Source organism: Lynx rufus, unplaced genomic scaffold (genome assembly GCF_022079265.1).
Source record: "Lynx rufus isolate CCGP_SWC_20201006 ecotype Redwood Valley unplaced genomic scaffold, mLynRuf1.p SCAF_8, whole genome shotgun sequence".
Taxonomy (NCBI): Eukaryota; Metazoa; Chordata; class Mammalia; order Carnivora; family Felidae; genus Lynx; species Lynx rufus.
Window position 1 is genome coordinate 732,424 of NW_025814896.1, and position 6,070 is coordinate 738,493.

The window sequence follows — 6,070 nt, forward strand, 5'->3', positions numbered from 1 at the left end:
CGCACGCGCGGCCGCGCCCGCCTATATAGCGGCTCCGCGCTCGCGTCACGGGGGCGAGGCCAGGCGAGGCCCCGCCCCGAGACTGGCCCCGCCCCGCTAGTCCAAGACACACCCCCACTCCCGACCGCCGCCTCTGCGAGGCCCCGCCCCGAGCCCGGCCCCGGGCCGCTCCAGTCCCATTGGGCCCCGCCCCTGGGTCCGTCCGAACCCCGCCCTTAGTGGCCTGGCTCCCGCAGGCTGGCCAGGGTGCAAGTGCCGACCTGCGGCATCGGTCCGGTCTGGGGCCACCTGGGAAGCCCGTCTCGGCCTGGCCTGGGATTGGGATGGTTAAATGACCTCCCTACCCCGTCCCGGAGCAGTGCCTGTCCGGCCACCTCCCCTGTCCTAAAGAGACCCTCTCTCCTGTCCCAGAGCAAGGCTTGTCCACCCTTCCTGAAGCCCCGGGACCCCAGGTGGTCCAACCTGTCTCGACCTCTCCAGCCCTTCAGAGGCGGTGGGGGCGCTGGACGTGGCCACGCAGGCCCAGCCCCTGCGGTGCCTTTCTCCTTCAGCCTTCTCCACTGGGGACAGAGCCAGTCCCACTGTCACCCAGGACAGACTGGGGCCTCTGCTCTGCGTGCCCAGCCCTCCAACCAGATGTGGGTCCCCAGCGGCTCCCTTCTCTGCCTCCGTGGGCTCGGGGTGGTGCCTGGAGCCCTCCAGCTGGGCTGTGGCAGACGAGGCCCTTCCAGGGTGTCCCTCTCCCAGTTCTGGTGGCTCTGGGACCCACACCCCAGGCCTCCAGCTTCAGCCAGCATCCCCCTGCTTGTGAGCACAGCTTGCAGGGGAGGGTGGGGGTGGGAGGGCAGCGGGCCAGGGAGGGGGCCTCATTTGAATGAGGGGAGGTAAAGAACTGCCATCTGGGGATGTCTCCCCCAGCGGGAAACAGAGGCCCCCTGTTTGGGGCAACCACAGAATGTTCCCTGAAGTGTCTGGGGCCTTGCCACACCCCGGTTGGTCAACCAGGACGACAACTTCCTCTTCTGTTGTGGAAATCAGCCCTCCCCCCAGCCCCTCAGCTCCTTGTCAAAGGCCCCCGAGCCCCAACCTCCCTCTGCAGGGAGAGGCAAACTTGGCTTTTTGCATTCTAGGCCCTGGCTGGGTGTCTCTTCCCTGATGGTTGGGAGGGTCTTGAGAAGTCCCTGCGGGCATCAGGGAGAAGCCAGGGAAATCTCATAATGCCTTCTGCCAGGCCCTCCCCATCTTCAGACCCCGGCAAGGACCCCTCCAGGATTCCTGGACCTCAGTCCAACTTCTCACCCAGCAGACAGGAAGTCAAGGCCTCAGGAGGGGAGGGACCTGGCAGCCCCTGGATGTGACCCTTTATCTGGCTGGGTGGGGGGTCGAGGCTTCGGACATTCTGACCAGGACCTGGCTTGGGCAGCGGTGTGGCCCAGGGCACTGTAAGAGGAGCTCAGTCTGGGTAATGCCCACTCCTTCTCCACCTTCACCCTCTCTTCCCCGTGGGCGAGTCCCCTGCTGGCAGTTCCGGGGGGCTCTCACGCAGGGCGTCAACCAGGCCACACGCATGGAGGAGACGGCCTGGCCCCCGCCAGCTTGCTCTCATTTCACCACAACCCCAAGCCGCCTTCACAGCCGACGACCTTCCCCTCTCGTCGACTCCCACTGTCTCCAGTTTCCTGTCCCTGCGTCAGGCTGATTCTGGATCATAAACTAGGTGTGACTTGGTGCGAATCACATTTAATTGTTAAAGGACATTTGTCATCCTCTACCTCACCCTCACACTCACCACACCTCGAGCCCCTCCGTCAGGTTAGTGGGTCAGTGGCTGTCTGGGGTCTGTGCTGGGGTGCCGCCATGGGCTTCAGTGCCAGCCCCTGATGCTGGCCTGGAATGGGCCAGGCCCGTGTGCACCCCCCCCCTCAACTCACGGGGTGCCTGTGCCTTTGCCTGACTCTTCCTCCCCTGAGAAGCACCGGACCCCCCTCCCAAGCTAGGGGCAGCTCCTAGGAGGCTTGGAGCATGACTGGATTTGGTGTTTTGTGGTCCACAAAGGCGGCTGGGGTGGCTGGGTGCCAGCTCTGTGCTGGGTGCTGTGGGGGAAACCGAGGCCAATAGCACCTGCACTCACTGCACAGTAAAGACACAGAGAGCGAGGCAGGGATGCTGGGGAGGGGTTTCTCATGCCCCCAAGAACACAGAGATGGGCCTGACTCAGACCTTGCAGCGTTCTGGTATCAGTACGTGGGTTTGTTGAATATCTACTATGAGCAAATGGCTGAGCCGGACAGGAGTGGAAAGGCCAGTCCAGAGTGCAGGGGGACCCAATGCGGTGAGGCAAGACAGCAGAGGGGGTGTCAGGTTTAAGCTGAGATCTGAGGAAGGTGGAGATGGGGGCAGGGACCGGCAGGGACACCCTGAGACCCAGCTCTCAGTGCTGCCGGGCAAGAGCAGGGAGGCTGGTAGACCCTGGGATGGGGAGGGGCCAGGCCGGCCCACTGGGGCCACCGAGGGTCACTCGTAAGGCAGATTGGTCAATGTACTGACCAGGAGGGAGCAACGTTCTAGTAAGACCCACAGACCTGTGGTCTGTGGCTGAGTGTGTGACTGTCTTGTGGTATGTCTCACACACGCCTCCAACAGGACTGTGGTTTCAGGGCTTGAGGACCTTGGACAGCGCTTATGGCCAGAAAATGGGGTCAGGGCTTGGAGGTCAGGCCACAGTCTCTGAAGCAGTGGGGTGTCTGCTCTGAATCCTGGGCATGGTGGTCACTCAAAAGGGGCGCAGCTGGGGTTGGTGGGGTGGCAAAGGCTGATGCTACTCGGGGGGGCCTGGGTGGGTCAAAGAGAGTGTCCTGGGGGTGGGGAGACACCAGTGTGAGCAGGAGGAGGACAGGCTGGGATCCCTGGGGCAGACCCATCCTGTGGGGGGGGGGGGGGGTCTGAGCGGAGACAGCTGGGATTAGGGGCCACCTGGAAGGATGGGGCCAGCTTGGGGCTCCCAGGGACAGAAGGGCTGCCCAGCCTCTGCTGGGAGGGGCTTGGTGCTGGAGGCCGGTGTTGACGTTGCTTTCCCGGCTGAGGCTCGTCTGTCTGTTCTTCCAGAGAGTACTGGAAGCCTACTGTGTGCCTGGCAGTGCAAGGCCTGTGTGTGCAGAGCTGGATGAGTGGGAGCCCCTGCTCTCCCAGGGCTCAGTCCCAGGCTCAGTCCCCAGAGCTTGAGAACGTGCTGTCACAGCCCCCAGGGCAGGGAGGTACACAGGCCCTGGACCCAGAACCCCTCGCACACTGGGCTCAAGGTGCGTGGAGGTTGAAGCTATGTCCTACCTCCTGGTGGGGAGCAGCGGGCGAGGCGTCCTTCTGCCTCCCCCCAAGTGGGCACACCAGGCACGGCCCTGCAGGCTGGGCAGTCCTGCCCTGAGGCCTCAAAGCTCCTCCTTCAGCTGTGCTCACAACAGTGAGGGCCCTGACGCAGCTGCTCCCCAGGGACCCAGGCCTGTGCCTCTTGGGGGCTTCTCGGGCCTTCTTAGGCCCGGGCATCTGGGGCAGAGGGTTCTGGGAGAAGTGTAGAGGGGCCAGGCAGTTGGGGTCCTGACCCCCCTCCTGCAGAACCTCCAACCCCAGGCACGGCTGCCTCCATCGCATGGACAGAAGCTTCAGACTCTCACAGGAGAGACCCGGAGTGGTCAGGCCGGCCTCTGTGGCTTGGAGCTGTGACTTCTTGACATTTTGTCCCTCTTTCACATGTGAGCACTGGTTCTATGACTTTTCTATGACGTGGTGCTTTTCACTTCAATTTGACTAGATTTGCTTCCGTTCACACTGACCCTCTAGCTCCAGCCAGCCAGGCCCTTCCTCAGGCCACATGACGCCCCACCCTGGCTGGGTGCAGACATGTGCTGGGTGTGGATGCCAGGCAGAGCCTGTGAGCCCCCCTCTAGGGCTGAGGGCAAAGCCAGCCATGCCCAAGAGTCACTTACCTCAGGGTCGGGGACCCTGTCTGGGGGCCCGGGCAGGCGGGGCACTTGGCCGCCACCTGGCTGTGGTCACCTCCCCTCTGGGGCCCCCCCCTTGTAGAAGTGTCATAGGCCAGGCTCTCGGGAACAGAAGTGAGATGGAGACTGAGAGGCAGGGCGCATGTTGGGTGGGGGGCCGCGGGACCAGTGGGGGTCCTTGGCGTGAGAAGGGACAGTCAGGGGTAACCTGCATCGGCCCCCACCCCACTCAGACCAGCCTGGGGAGGAGTCCTGAGGCGAGGCAGCTCTGTGGCCTGTGACCGAGGCCAGCCCTGCGGGAGCTGTCAGCAGGGACTGTGTGCTGACCACCCCAGCCGCGCAGCGAGGCCTTCCCTGGAGGAGTGCGTCTCCCGTCTCCCCAGGCCACCCTCCAGCTGTCCGCTGGGCCAGCTGACACATCCCCAGCCTCACCGGCATCTTCAAGAACAGAAAATCTGAAAGGAGGCGGTTTTTTTTTTTTCTTTAAAGTGTAAACAGAAAAGCTACATTTACTGAGCCAGGAGGGTGGAGGCTCTGCCAGTCCCCCCACTTACTAAGTGTCAGGGACCCAGAAGGGGGCTTGTGGGACAACCTGGTTACAGTGGGGACCCATCGCCACTGGTGCATCCCCAGCCCGTGTGCGGACTGCGTGGCATGGCCTGAGGTGGGCGATGCTCCTGTCTGGTGTCCACCGAGGCACCGAGAGGAGGAGTCAGGGCCGCTGTCCTGCCGGCCGGCCCCCAGGTGTGGCTCCGACATGGCGGGGGGGGGCGTCCCCAGCTCTGGGGCCATGAGGCCTGGGGTAGAATCTGCCTCCACCTGCTGCTGGCAGCAGGACCCCCACCCAGCCAGCCGCTCAGTATCCGGGCCGGGCGGTCGGAGCTTGGACAGGTCAGCCCTTCCCTTCCGCTGGCTCTGCGGGGAGTGTGGCCATGTGCCTGGAGGGTGATCGCGTGCTCAGGGTGCACAGGGCTGGGTTCTGTGTCGGGAAACACCCGAGCTTCCAGCCACTGGGGAAACGGTGACAGAATAATCACTCAGTGGGGCAGAGACGTGCGTGCTGCCTCGGGCTGGTCGCACAAGGTGGGCGGACATCTCTGCTGAACACCAAGTGGCCGTCCCTCTCGCGGCCACAGGCTCCCGCAGGGTGGCAGGGAAAGGCTCAGGCCCCAGGGGTTGCTGGGACTGGGGCTCGAGTCCCAACTGTGTCACAGCCGCGTGACATCTGGAGCCTCCACTCCCTTCTGGGGAGATGAGAGGTCAGGGTAACGACCGTGCGGTCCTAACAGGTGTTCCGTGGAGACGGGCTGGGAGAGGCAAGGCTCACAGCAGCCCCTCACAGCCGGGCACTGTGGCTGTGCGAGCGTGTGGATTGTCACCCTGGCCGCAGGTGTTTGCCCTGAGGTGAGACCTGTGCTGAAGCCAGAGGCCAGGGCTGGGGCCCTCAGGGCTCAGCCTACTCCTGGGGAATGAGGGTCCCCCCGGGAGCACAGCAGCCAAGCCCCAGCCCCTGGTGCCCCAGGCAGCAGCTTCTGCAGGCTTCTCCAGCACACGCACTGGCACCTCTGTAGATGGAGTCACCATTTGCAGAAGAAAATAAAACAGCTGACTGATATTTGGTGAACGATGTGGGGGCACTTTGTGTGGCCGGACGATGTCCTCGGGGGCCGCAAGCCCCACCGCTGTTCCCGTTTTCCTACCTGTAAGATGTAAACGCTTAGACCAGCACTGAGCACGTAGTGGTGAAAGTTAGACATGATCTTTATTAACAGTGCTTTTCACTGCTGGGAATAGCCCAATTTGTTTACTTGTTGGTTAAACAAAATCTACAGGAAGAGAGTTTGTGTCCGTCGTGCGCCCAACGGCTAAGAAAGAATCGGCCATGTAGTAGACATTCAGTAAATACAGCTGATGAAAGGATGAATTGAGTAATGAAAGACATTACAGATTTCGGGCGTGAAGGAGTGAGGAGGTCAACAAACGTTCTCCCCAGAATGCGACTATACACCTGGAAAAAACTGTCAGAAACAACCGTTTTAGTGCTCAAGGCACACAACAAACTGAAAAGAGTTCAT